A 12632-nucleotide genomic window follows, 5' to 3' on the forward strand; every position below is an offset into this window, starting at 1 on the left:
CGCTAGCAATTTCCAGGGCACGTACGTGCGCCCCGGGAATTCCTGGGACCTCCGAAGCTGCCGACAGCAGCCGGGAGAGTCTCTCCGGGACTACATCCGGCGATTCTCGAAGCAGCGCACCGAGCTGCCCAACATCACCGACTCGGATGTCATCGGCATGTTCCTCGCTGGCACCACCTGCCGCGACCTGGTGAGTAAGCTGGGTCGCAAGACCCCCACCAGGGCGAGCGAGCTGATGGACATCGCCACCAAGTTCGCCTCCGGCCAGGAGGCGGTCGAGGCTATCTTCCGAAAGGACAAGCAGCCCTAGGGCCGCCCATCGGAAGATTCCCCCGAGGCGTCAACTCAGCGCGGCGCCAAGAAGAAGGGCAAGAAGAAGTCGCAAGCGAAACGCGACGCCGCCGACGCGGACCTTGTCGCCGCCGCCGAGTACAAGAACCCTCGGAAACCCCCCGGACGTGCCAACCTCTTCGACAAGATGCTCAAGGAGCCGTGCCCCTATCACCAGGGGCCCGTCAAGCACACCCTTGAGGAGTGCGTCATGCTTCGGCGCCACTTCCACAGGGTCGGGCCACCCGCGGAGGGTGGCAGGGCCCGCGACGACAACAAGAAGGAAGATCCCCAGGCAGGAGAGTTCCCCGAGGTCCACGACTGCTTTATGATCTACGGTGGGCAAGCGGCAAACGCCTCGGCTCGGCACCGCAAGCAAGAGCGCCGGGAGGTCTGTTCGGTGAAGGTGGCGGCGCCAGTCTACCTAGACTGGTCCGACAAGCCCATCACCTTCGACCAAGCCGACCACCCTGACCATGTGCCGAGCCTAGGGAAATACCCGCTCGTCGTCGACCCCATCATCGGCGACGTCAGGCTCACCAAGGTCCTCATGGACGGAGGCAGCAGCGTCAACATCATCTACGCCGAGACCCTCGGGCTCCTGCGTGTCGATCTGTCCTCGGTCCGGGCAGGCGCTGCGCCTTTCCATGGGATCATCCCCGGGAAGCGCGTCCAGCCCCTCGGACGACTCGACCTTCCCGTCTGCTTCGGAACACCCTCCAACTTCCGAAGGGAGACCCTGACGTTCGAGGTGGTCGGGTTCCGAGGAACCTACCACGCGGTACTGGGGAGGCCATGCTACGCGTAGTTCATGGACGTCCCCAACTACACCTACCTGAAGCTCAAGATGTCGGGCCCCAACGGGGTCATCACCGTCGGCCCCACGTACAAACACGCGTTCGAATGCGACGTGGAGTGCGTGGAGTACGCCGAGACCCTCGCCGAGTCCGAGGCCCTCATCGCCGACCTGGAGAGCCTCTCTAAGGAGGTGCCAGACGTGAAGCGTCATGCCGGCAACTTTGAGCCAGCGGAGACGGTTAAGGCCGTCCCCCTCGACCCCAGCAGCGACGCCTCCAAGCAGATCCGGATCGGCTCCGAGCTCGATCCCAAATAGGAAGCAGTGCTCGTCGACTTTCTCCGCGCAAACGCCGACGTCTTCGTGTGGAGTCCCTCGGACATGCCCGGCATACCGAGGGATGTCGCCGAGCACTCGCTGGACATCCGAGCCGGAGCCCGACCCGTCAAGCAGCCTCTGCGACGATTCGACAAGGAGAAGCGCAGAGCCATAGGCGAGGAGATCCACAAGCTAATGGAGGCAGGGTTCATCAAAGAGGTATTCCATCCCGAATGGCTTGTCAACCCTGTGCTTGTGAGAAAGAAATGGGGGAAATGGCGGATGTGTGTAGACTACACTGGTCTGAACAAAGCATGTCCGAAGGTTCCCTACCCTCTGCCTCGCATTGATCAAATCGTGGATTCCACTGCTGGGTGCGAAACCCTGTCTTTCCTCGATGCCTACTCAGGGTATCACCAAATTAGGATGAAAGAGTCCGACCAGCTCGCGACTTCTTTCATCACACCCTTCGGCATGTACTGCTATGTCACCATGCCGTTCGGCTTGAGGAATGCGGGCGCGACGTACCAGCGGTGCATGAACCATGTGTTCGGCGAACACATTGGCCGCACGGTCGAGGCTTACGTCGATGACATCGTAGTCAAGACGAGGAAAGCCTCCGACCTCCTTTCCGACCTTGAAGTGACATTCCGATGTCTCAAGGCGAAAGGCGTCAAGCTCAATCCCGAAAAGTGTGTCTTCGGGGTGCCCCGAGGCATGCTCTTGGGGTTCATCGTCTCCGAGCGGGGCATCGAAGCCAACCCGGAGAAGATCGCAGCCATCACCAGCATGGGGCCCATCAAGGACTTGAAAGGCGTACAGAGGGTCATGGGATGTCTCGCGGCTCTGAGCCGCTTCATCTCACGCCTCGGCGAAAGAGGTCTACCTCTGTACCGCCTCTTAAGGAAGGCCGAGTGCTTCACTTGGACCTCTGAGGCCGAGGAAGCCCTCGGGAACATGAAGACGCTCCTCACGAAGGCGCCTATCTTGGTGCCCCCAGCTGCCGGAGAAGCCCTCTTGGTCTACGTCGCCGCAACCACTCAGGTGGTTAGCGCCGCGATTGTGGTCGAGAGGCAAGAAGAGGGGCATGCATTGCCCGTTCAGAGGCCAGTCTACTTCGTCAGCGAGGTACTGTCCGAAACCAAGTGTAACACCCTAAATCCATCAATTAAGGTAACCTAGATTATATTATTAATTTCTCGAAGAAATAAAAATATTTATTTTTACAAATAATGAAATGGTGATATAAATAAATCGATCAATCTCTTAGAATATAAAATTTTGCAAAGTGTTTGATGCATTCATGCCGAAGCATAGATTTCGTTTGAATTGATTTTCAAATCATATTCTTAGATTTAATTGTGTGAGAAAGATCTCGTTTAATAAAATAATAATGAGTTGCTGAAAATTTTTCGACTATGCATTTTAATAAGTTATTAACTTTTGTTTGAAATTATTTGCAAGAATCTCATTTTAGAACCTGATCTCTTTTTTTTTGTAAAGTCCACTTCATCTAATTATTGGAATTGTCCTAAAATAGTTTGAATATTTTCAAAATATATATTTTATTTATATATATTATATTTGGTTTTATTATAAATTTTTGAAATATATACATTTAATATATATTCTTTTATTTAAAAAAAGAAAAGAAATTTGAAATTAAAAATAATATTTTTTTTGAAAACCTAACTACTCTGTACGCTCAGCCGCTTGGCCATTCCAGCCCAATGCCCGACGCCCAGCCTTCTCATTTTTTTCTTGTTTGTGCCATTGACCGATGGGCCCCACTCAACGTTTCTTCCTTGTGGCTCCTTCTCCTGTTGACTCTACGAACGGAAGCGCAGCCGCCGCCGCTCCATGTCCAGCCGCACGCCACGCTCAGCACCAGGGCTCTCCACGGCCACTCATGGAAGGCTCGAACCGACCCTTCCTCTCCCCCACTGTGGTACTGCGACGACAGTTTCTTCCATTCCCTAACTCTGTCCGTTTCAGCTCCCACCATTAACGACGTCGGCAGTTTCTATTCCACACCATCAATGGCGTCCGTCCCTCTCCCCATCGACGTCTTCTCCCCTCCCTCTCCTGTGGCTATATAAGCCGATGCTGGCCACACTCCCCACCCTGTCCCAGCTACTCGTCTCACCTCCACCGCCACACTCCTCTGCGCAGTGCTTGATTTGGTCTTCTCGGAGTTCTCCACTGCCAGCTGCTCCCATGTCATCGTAGCCAAGTCCCTTTCACCGGCCATGAACTTGCTGGCACAGCCTCGCCCTGCTTACTGCTCACCGCGGACGTCGTCAGTCCCTGATCATCGGAGTGTGTCGTTTGTCGACGCCGCGCTCATGCTCATGTGCTGCGCCGTCAAAGTTTGTCGGTCCTCGACACCACCGTTCTTCTTCCCAGCGTCACCTTGGTGCTGTCGACCCGTTCCTCACTGGCTGAAGCTGCTACTCGCACCTTGCTGCGTACGTCGTCGTCGTCGCGAGGAGATCTGCCCCTGCACCTAGCTCGCCCTGTTCTGGGTTCGCCGCAGTGTCTCTAATTCGTCGGTTTTGCTCTTTGCTGCACGTGCTACTCATCGGAGACTCCTCGCCATGAGGCCCTGTTGTTCGTGAATTTCCCTTACCGAAGCATTATTCGTGAAGCCATGCCGTCGTCGCCGTTTGTCACCTCTGCGCCGCGTAAGCTGTTGCCCGCCATTGCTGCGTACCTCTGCTTGCCACCGTGCTGCGCAGTACCTCGCCGAAACTCCTGCTGCATGCGTCGAGAAGTCAGCCACCTGGTTTGTTGTCGCTTGACACTGTTGTAACTACTCGCCCGACGTCATCGCCATTCATCGTTCAACGGATTTCATCACCGCGCAACGACCACACCCTTCCTGCTGCTGTTCGCTGCGACTTGACCACCTCATCGACTTCCGTGTTGGTGCCCTCCTTATTGCCGCTATAAATCCATCCCCGTCGCCGAACCAAGGTAGAAAAGATGAACATTTTACCAGCTACCCTCTTCATATGTATGTTTAATTGCGTGTAGACACATACGATAGGTTCCATATTTTAAATACGTATTTAAAACCCAAATAAAATAAATATTGATTTGTTAGCTTCATAAATTTGTGATACACATTTAAAATTAGTGTTTGCAACATTTTACATGTTTCGTTAATATTTGAATTATGATTGTTATATTTTTCAAACAAGAAATAATAAGAATTATAGCTTTATGTTTTCAACCAAAAATAAGAGATAATTATTTATAATGACATTTGTATAAAATATATAAATTTACCAGCTACCCCTTCTAGTCTACCTTTAATTATGTTTTAGTCATTGTTACAGTTTTTGTTAATAACATGTATATTTGGAACCTAAATAGAAATAGTGTCGTTAGTTTCACGATTGTATGATAAGCATTTTTAGTAGGTGTTTCCAACTGTTCATAATTTAAATATGATTTGTGACCGTTATAATTAATTTATGCATAGTTTTCTAATTATGAAATTAAAAAGAATTGTAGATCATATTTTCTAATCAATCGTACTAAATAAACAACTATATAATTACTTTTTTTTTTATGATTTAGATTTATATTCAAGTATTAAATACGTATATGCCAAATTGAGGTTTCCAATAATATTAATATAGCTTAATGCACCCACATAACTAAAATGATAGAATTGGTGTTCATGTCTTTAAAACCTATCTGGTGCAATGTAGTTTTCTCAACAAATATAGATTTAGTGTTTTCCTAATAGAATGATAATCATTTATTATCCCTTCACATAAAACTCATTTAGTCTCATATTTAAGTATCCATAATTATATGCTTTATAATAGTAATATGTCATATAACTTTTCTAATAATGATATAATGGCTTAATTAAGTGCTCACACCGTCATAACTAAAAAAATAATTTATACATAATTTCCTTTCTAATGAATTAGATCATTTGTTCCTACAATAGAATTAAAGATAATTAATAGATTAATTATCCTTTATTATAATTTATTAATCAAACATATAGTCAATTTGTTCTTAACTAGATTTATGGCATGATTAATGATTTCATAGAATTTAGTCCACACTATATACGAACCACTTAGTTTTTCCTAAAGGAATAAAATAAAGTAATAAGAGTTTAATTTATTTTATAACTTAAAATGTTACTTTATATATATTGACTTCGAATATAATAATATAGGCTATGTGTTTTTAAATAAAAATAAAATATAATTGTTGTTCATTGTCTTTTACATAAAAGTTTATTAAAGCATATATCATAACTTTCCATAAATAGGTATTTAATAATAATGATCTTTTCACATAAAACCTATTTAGACTTATATCTTAATTTGTCTTAAGGGAAGGTTTAACAATGAATTATAATACGTTCCATAATGTTTCTAAGATTAATAACATGTTTCGTAGCCCATTAACCTTAGATATAACTTATATCTTTTCTAAAAAGGTTAAAAAGGTTTAATATCGTTATAACATGTTTTATCTTATAAATCCTTTATCTTAGACGTATCACGCATGACGTTTTATAAAAGATTAAAATTGATGAACCCAATATTTGTATATTTTAATTAAGATATTTTTTAAGCTCATGTCTTGTTTTATAAAGTATAGATCACACATTTTTAAAAGAATACCCTCTTATTATAACCATGACTTGCGACGTATTTGAAAAGCGAACGCTCTTTTCGTTAGGCTTTCTTTTAGCTTTACGTATGGTGAATGTTGTATGTTATTGAGTGGTGTTTGTTTCTTCTTGTTTATTTGTGTGATATTCAGTGGTTGATCTAGTAGTTTGAATCAAGATCTATTCCTATCCGTGGAAGAACCTCAAGTTTTCAATAAGCAAGGCAAGTGGACTTCTCCCTCTGCATACTCTGTTTGATCCCAAACAATACATTTAATAAAGTTTATTCTTTTGGATATATATGCATAATTTGACGGGTTACCTATTTAGATAACCTTTCCAACCTTATTCCTTGATCAAACCTGGGAATTATACTTTACCTTCGTAGCTATGCTATTGCTACAACTTTAACTTTATGCTGGTACTCCTACTGATGATATCAATGTTCCAAATGGTAAGTTTATACTATTGTTGTTAATCCGATGATTAAACAAGGTCATATTGTGATAATTGGAACATGGAGTGACCACCCGGGAAAATAGTGCAACCACGAGTGCTATCATGGCTCTGGCTTTGGTAATTAGCTTTATATGCTTAGTGCCTGGCAACCTTACCTGAAATATGGGCAAGAGGGGGAGCGGTAGGTGTTGGCAACCCACGTTAACATGGGGACGTATTCTTGTCTAAGGTACCTCACCCAGGGGGCCTCCACCATCGTCTTTAGAAACCTTAGCGGGTTGCTTCGTATTAAGTGTATTTTGTGAAAGCCTCATAGTGGATCCCTAGCCACTCACCTCGGAAGTGTTTACGGGTTTTGGCCGACCCAGGCTAGAGGGGATACACGGCTTGTGGGTAAAGTTGTACCACCTCTGCAGAGTGTAAAACTGATACATCAGCCGTGCTCACGGTTATGAGCAGCCTGGACTCCTCACATGATAATTGAACTTGAAGATGGAAATAAATCGAGATCCGATGATCTACCAATGGTTTGCTTAAGTGGTTTCACTTAAGTGTTTTTGATATACTCTTATACCTTTGTTTAATGGGAATACTTGGGATTCACACTTACTAGTAAGACAGGTGTTGTTAATAAAATGTTGACCAACTAAAATGCTTACTGCTCAACCTTAGCCTCACCTTGTTAAACTTGCATTAGTTTTTCCCCCACTTGCTGAGCCCCGACCATAAGTGAGCTCACCCTTGCTTAATTTTGATCAAAAGCTTGCAGATGAAGATATGATGCTAAACTCCATGGATGCTAGTCTAGTGATACCCTCGGTCATCTTCCTGTGGATGGATGTCCCTGTTTCGCTGTACTTTGGTGAATAAAGGTTAAGACATTATGTTTGTTCGAAGTGTAATATGTTAATATAATCGTTATTTACGCTTTTATACATTGTTCTTTTGATATATTACACTTGTGATGTCAACATATGTGTGGAAATAGATCCTGGCACACATATGCTATGCACCCGGCTCTGCCCTTAGAAACATGTGTGACACCAAGATCCGCTACCCACAAGTTCAGAAGCTACTGTCCGCGGTGATCCTAACGCGGCGGAAGCTGCGACACTACTTCGAGTCTCATCCGGTAACTGTGGTGTCATCCTTCCCCCTGGGGGAGATCATCCAGTGCCGGGAGGCCTCGGGGAGGATTGCAAAGTGGGCGGTGGAAATCATGGGCGAGACAATCTCGTTCGCCCCTCGGAAGGACATCAAGTCCCAGGTCTTGGCGGACTTCGTAGCTGAATGGGTTGACACCCAGCTCCCAACAGCTCCGATCCAGCCGGAGCTCTGGACCATGTTCTTCGACGGGTCGCTGATGAAGACAGGAGCCGGCGCAGGCCTACTCTTCATCTCGCCCCTCGGGAAGCACATACGTTATGTGCTACGCCTCCATTTCCCGGCATCCAACAATGTGGCCGAGTATGAGGCTCTGGTCAACGGGTTGCGGATCGCCGTCGAGCTAGGGGTCCGACGCCTCGACGCTCGCGGTGACTCGCAGCTCGTCATCGACCAAGTCATGAAGAACTCCCACTGCCGTGACCCGAAGATGGAGGCCTACTGCGATGAGGTTCAGCGCCTGGAAGACAAGTTCTACGGGCTCGAGCTCAACCACATCACCTGGCGCTACAACGAGACAGCGGACGAGCTGGCTAAAATAGCCTCGGGGCGGACAACGGTTCCCCCGGACATCTTCTCCCGAGACCTGCATCAACCCTCCGTCAAGATCGACGACACGCCCGAGCCCGAGGCACCCTCGGTCCAGCCCGAGGTACCCTCGGCTCAGTCCGAGGCACCCTCGGCTCGGCCCGGGGCGCCCTCGGTTCAGCCCGAGGCACCCTCGGCTCGGCCCGAGGCGCCCTCGGTTCAGCCCGAGGTACCCTCGGCCCCCGAAGGCAAGACGCTTCACGTTGAGGGGAAGCAAAGCGGGGTCGCGCCTGATCAAAACTGGCAGGCCCCGTACCTGCAATATCTCCACCGAGGAGAGCTACCCTCCAACCGATCCAAAGCTCGGCGGGTGGCGCGGCGCGCCAAGTCGTTCGTCTTGCTGGGAGATAAGAAGGAGCTCTACCACCGCAGCCCCTCAGGCATCCTCCAGCGATGCATCTCCATCACCGAAGGTCAGGAACTCCTTCGAGAGATACACTCGGGGGCTTGCGGCCATCACGCGGCGCCTCGAGCCCTTGTCGGGAATGCTTTCCGACAAGGCTTCTACTGGCCGACGGCGGTGGCCGACGCCACTAGAATTGTCCGCACCTGCGAAGGGTGTCAGTTCTACGCAAGGCAGACCCACCTGCCCGCTCAGGCTCTACAGACGATATCCATCACCTGGCCTTTTGCTGTGTGGGGTCTGGATCTCGTTGGTCCTTTGCAGAAGGCACCCGGGGGCTACACGCACCTATTGGTCGCCATCGACAAATTCTCCAAGTCGATCGAGGTCCGACCCCTAAACAGCATCAGGTCCGAGCAGGCGGTTGCGTTCTTCACCAACATCATCCATCGCTTCGGGGTCCCGAACTCCATCATCACCGACAACGGCACCCAGTTCACCGGCAGAAAGTTCCTGGACTTTTGCGAGGATCACCACATCCAGGTGGACTGGGCCGCCGTGGCTCACCCCATGTCAAATGGGCAAGTAGAGCGTGCCAACGGCATGATTCTACAAGGACTCAAGCCTCGGATCTACAACGACCTCAACAAGTTCGGCAAGCGATGGATAAAAGAACTCCCCTCGGTGGTCTGGAGCCTGAGGACAACACTGAGCCGAGCCACAGGCTTCACACCGTTCTTTCTAGTCTATGGGGCCGAGGCCATCTTGCCCACAGACTTAGAATACGGTTCCCCGAGGACAAGGGCCTATGCCGACCAAAGCAACCAAGCTAGTCGAGAAGACTCGCTGGACCAGCTGGAAGAGGCTCGGGACAGGGCCTTACTACACTCGGCGCGGTACCAGCAGTCCATGCGACGCTACCACGCCCGAGGGGTCCGGTCCCGAGACCTCCAGGTGGGCGACCTGGTGCTTCGGCTGCGACAAGACGCCCGAGGGCGGCACAAGCTCACGCCCCCTGGGAGGGGCCGTTCGTCATCGCCAAGGTTCTGAAGCCCGGAACGTACAAGCTGGCTAACAGTCAAGGCGAGGTCTACGGCAACGCTTGGAACATCCAACAGCTACGTCGCTTCTACCCTTAAGATGCTTTCAAGTTGTTCATATACCTCGCTCCTACGCAAAGTTTAGTCATCAAGGAAGGGTCAACCTTGCCTCGGCAAAGTCCGACCCTCCCTCGGGGGCTAAAAGGGGGGAACCCCCTCTGCGTCGAATTTTTTCCTCGAAAAAAGATCCTTTCTGCCAGGATGTCTTTCGTGCTTTTTGACTACTTCGAAAGTGGATCCTGAAAACGACGGAGTACACGTAAGCAGCCAAGGCTGACCGAGCCGAGGGACTCCTACGCCTCCGGGATACGGATACCTCACTCATCACCTTTTGCGATAAGTAACTCACGTTCGGATAAGTGATTCCGCGGACCGAACAAGTCTTCACGCTCGGAAGCTCTTCTGCCGGAGCGATTCTTCGAGCCTTCTCGACTGCGTCGGTGACAGAACCCCATGGACGGGTAAGAGTGCGCGTAAGCGGCAAGGCCGACCGAGCCGAGGGACTCCTACGCCTCCGGGATACGGATACCTCACTCGTCACCTTACGTGAGAAGCAACTCTCGCTCGCACAAACAATTCTGTTACTGACAAAAAAGTCCGGGTACTCGAAACAAGAGGAAAAGAGACGCAGCTTTACAACACGGCGAGGGTGTGTTTTGGCCTCGGCGGCCGCAGGAAACACACGCTACAAGACAACCCGATCCTGCAGGCTCGGACCTTGATGCTTGAAGGGAGCAGCAGCACCCTCGGCGTCGACAACACCTTCGGCGAGATCCGACCTAGCCTCGGACGGCGACGCGGTCCGAAGATCTCCACTCTGAAGGACGGCGTCATCACCAAGCCTGGGCCGTCGCCGCCAGGGTCTTCTCCGAGAATCCGGCTCGGGCAGGCGGCTCGGCTGGCCACCCCGAGGCCTCGACCAGCTGTCCCCCGAGGACATCAGCTCGACCCGAGGCCTCGGCAGGTCAATTCCCGCGTCGGTCCCGCTAACGGACGGCCCGGCCAGGCTCTGGCAGACCAGGTCTTCTTACCGAGCCAACTCTGCCTCTGTTCGCGCTGACACCGCTACCCCTAGCCTCGGCTCATCGAAGAGCGGCCAAGGGGTTCCTTTAACTGAGCAAGAGAAGCCTCGGGCAACAAGGCCGACCGAGCCGAGGGATTCCTACGCCTCCGGGATACGAATACCTCACTCGTCACCTTTACACGGGGCGACTCACGCTTGGTGAAGCGGTTCAGACAACTAACAAGCGAGTCTTAGCGCCTGAAAATGAGGAAAAACACGACTCCGTGCCAAAATTACATACATGTTCAGGCCTCGACAACCACAATGAACAAAAACACTGGCATTCGAAGTGCCATTACAGACGGAACTCTGGTTCCGTCCCCGCGGGTATGTACAACCTCCACACTGGGAAGCCCGCGGGGCGACAAGCACCGGGGGACCCACCAGCGACCTCTGCAGCAGCAGCCATGGTCCCAGGACGGACGCGGCCACCGGAGGTCTCTCGTTCGCGTTCCCGCTCAAGGGACGCGAACCAGCTATTAAAGCCAAAGAGCGGGCCGCTCCAAAGCGCGCCGGCAGGTCCTCGCTCCTGTCCTCGCCACGAAAGCGAGGAAGAGGGCGGAATGTTGCATCCTAGCTGGGCAGCAACAGTTCGCCTTCCCCAGCATGGCTGGAGGACGTCTCCTCCGTAGAGCTGGAGGATGGTTGCCACCACCAGAAGCTGGAAGAAGAGGTGGCCCGCCGGCCCGCGCGGGAGGTAGAGCCTCGGCTCGCCTCGCTCCCCGCCCCAGCGAGGATGACGAACATCCTCGAGGCTGAGGGCGGGACCAAGATCACAGCCCGGCTTGCCTCTCCCCATCCAGGGGCTGGAGGTCACCGTTTGGGGTGACCACCAGCGGAGGGGTGCAACCGGGCTGTATGATGAAAATCCTTGAAGCCGAACGATGGCCGAAAGGTACCAACTCCCGTGGAGTTGCGTTCCCCCGAACGATGGCCGAAGGGGAGGCGAGAAGACGGCAGGTATCCCCCATCCGGGGGCTTGGAAGGTGGAAAGGCACGATGCATAAGGGAGCGCGAAGACATGGTCGCCTTCCAAGGGGGTCACCCTCCTTTTAAAAGCGACTCTCCCTACTTGCGTCCCCAGCCGTCGCAGGCAGAGTCTTCTCCAACACGCTCCAAGGTCCTCCCCTGCGGCGCGGGGGCTGGGTCCCACACGTCATGCAAGCTGGCTCAGAGCAGAAGAAGCCAAACCGCCGTGCGCGGTGCGTACAACCGCCCAGCGGTTACAAGCGACTCTCCACTTTTGCCCAGACCAGCGGGCGAAAGGGGCGGGCAGCCATGCAGGCGGCATGCAACCGCGCCAAGTGGGCGCACTTCTCCGACTCCCAACATGCCCAGCATGGAGGCCCAGGCCCACACGTCATGCAACCGGCGCGCCGAATGCTTCGTGCATGCAACTGCACCGCCACTTGCGCCACTACCGCGCCTCCTCGACTGCGGAACCAATACCGCGACTCGAGGCGACCCAGCGCACGACCCAGCAGCGCCAGCTTGGCGCGACGGTCAATGCGGCCAAAAATGGGCCGGCAATAATGGTGGTGGCAGGCGGGCAGGAGCAGCGGCCACGTCGTCAGCCAAGCTCACGTCCCATCCGGGGGCAGCGAGAGAACCCTCTCTCACGGCGTGAAGACAACGCGCCCGTGTTTCGTTCCTCGAACGGCTCGCGCACGCGCAACGGCCGCCCCGCCAACCACTCGCCCCGTCGCATTAACTCCGCGGCGGGACATGCGGCGCCTCTGGCAGGAGAAGCGGGCGACGCTTCACGCTTCACCTTCGCCATAATGACCGCGTCAGAAAAGGTACGTCGCGTCGTTCGATTTCGT

This window comes from Zea mays, chromosome 5 (assembly GCF_902167145.1).
Source record: "Zea mays cultivar B73 chromosome 5, Zm-B73-REFERENCE-NAM-5.0, whole genome shotgun sequence".
NCBI lineage: Eukaryota > Viridiplantae > Streptophyta > Magnoliopsida > Poales > Poaceae > Zea > Zea mays.